The sequence below is a fragment of the Nicotiana tabacum genome, unplaced genomic scaffold (genome assembly GCF_000715075.1).
Source record: "Nicotiana tabacum cultivar K326 unplaced genomic scaffold, ASM71507v2 Un00143, whole genome shotgun sequence".
Taxonomy (NCBI): domain Eukaryota; kingdom Viridiplantae; phylum Streptophyta; class Magnoliopsida; order Solanales; family Solanaceae; genus Nicotiana; species Nicotiana tabacum.
Window position 1 is genome coordinate 32,061 of NW_027438381.1, and position 1,937 is coordinate 33,997.

At 39.2% G+C, this 1,937-nt stretch overlaps 1 non-coding gene across 1 annotated transcript; it reads left to right on the forward strand.

The window, feature by feature from the left end:
* Positions 1 to 200: 200 nt before the first annotated feature.
* On the forward strand, positions 201 to 317 carry LOC142178998 (U5 spliceosomal RNA). The gene has a single exon (XR_012707144.1). It is a non-coding gene; the product is annotated as a U5 spliceosomal RNA (small nuclear RNA).
* Positions 318 to 1,937: the final 1,620 nt, after the last annotated feature.

The following is a 1,937-nucleotide window of genomic DNA, read 5'->3' on the forward strand; positions in this document are numbered from 1 at the left end:
TTTCTTATTCTGCCAATTGGTCCTTTACTTATAAGCTTAAAAACTAAACCTGCACTGGAAATTCAATTTAGAAACTGATGCCTCAAAGTTCAATAAAACCTGATGGAGGAAAAGGAGTGAGTTGAGTCCCACATTGAAAGTGGAAGAGTACACTAGAACTTGCTGTTCCATATAAAATGGCAGCTGTGAAGAGCAGCAAAGCCCACGCAGTGAGCACAGAGCGAACTATTCTTTCGCCTTTAACTAAAGAATACCGTGTGCGCGCTGCATTTAGTAGCATACGCCTATTTTTGGAGGGGTTCTCTTCTTTGAGTTCCTCGTACAATTCTTTTTTTTTAAAAGTTAAAACCATCATCTTCGGTTGTGAGCCTAGGGTATGGGGGGTTAGGTTTGGACCCCTACCATGTATATTAAATAACTTACAATGACAAGAGGGGGACATGGTACCTTGCCTCCGGTCTACAAAAAGTTTGCCAAGCAAACAAGGAAAGGTGAAGCCTATACAAAAGCCTTTCCATCCATAAATCTAACTTAACTAACAAAAAAATTATATTTTTCATATCTCCTCCTAAAGGAAGGAATCTGCCATTTGTCAAGTTGAATCAGCCTCTTTGCCTCTCTAGGAAGGTTGTGAGGAGAGTGATATAAGGTCATGTTTCCACTTGTAGAAGCCAATTTTATCAACAGATCCACAATTTGGTTTGCTTCGCTAAGGCAATGAGAGATACGAAAAAAGTGTTGTCAAGCATAGTAGTAATGCCATTGATTGGCGCTTTGTTTGATAAGGATGTTGGTGACAATAAGTGAATCAATCTCCACATTGAGATTAGAGTGGCCATGTTGAGTGCACCATTCTACCCCAAATTTCGCTGTTGTGGCTTCAGCTTGAGAGCTGCTATTGGCTTGGATTGGGGCAGAGAATGCGAATATGAAATCTCCATTGCTATCTCTAACAATACCACCAATCCCAGCTTTCCTGATCGCCTTGATAAATGTCACGATGTCACGACCCAATTTTTCCTCCGTTAGGTATCATGATGGCACCTAGTCTTAGGGACTAGGTAAGCCTAACATTTACTGAATAACAACAATAATAAATAACATTTCACAACTTTTGAAATAAAAATCTCTATAAAATTTACAATTCCCAAAACCGGTAGTACAAGTCATAAGCTCTACAGAGATTGCTACAAATTTCTAAATACAACTGTTCGAAAATAGGTAAAATAGTGTGAATACAAAATAGGAAGGTGACTCCGAAGCCTGCAAACGCAGCAACAGATTTACCTTTTGTCTCCACGGCAATAAGCCGCACAGCTAGCTAATGATCAACTGACTTCGAAATGCCTGGATTTGCACAAAAATATGCAGAAGTATAGTATGAGTACACCACGGCGGTACCCAGCAAGTATCAAGACTAACCTTAGTGGAGTAGTGACGAGGAACAATCAAGACACCTATTGGACTAAATGACCTGAACAAGTATAAGTATAGAAACAACAGAGTATGATATCTACATAAAGACTACGCGAAGTAACAACTAATACGGTAATTGCAATAAGGAAGGAAAACAACAACTATTAGCGGAACACCATAATAATGACATAGAAGAAAGAACGGAAACACATCCTAAGTCTGATAATCACAGATAAAGAAAGGACAAGTAACAACTCAACAATACGACAGCTTTCACACCGTGTTTTAGTCAATAAATTTCACGAAGTACCGAACTTCGGACAAATCACAACTCACGGGTCTCAATACCTGAACCCTAACACTTGGCATCATGTGCCCTCTTTATACCTCATAACTGCATTAACGACTCGCGTGACAAATAGAGCAATTCTCACATAGAAGGCAAGTAAGCAAGGGTGTGCATTTATACTCAACAATATCAGGAAAATCTGTTATCCGATAAGAGTGCTTAACTACATGTA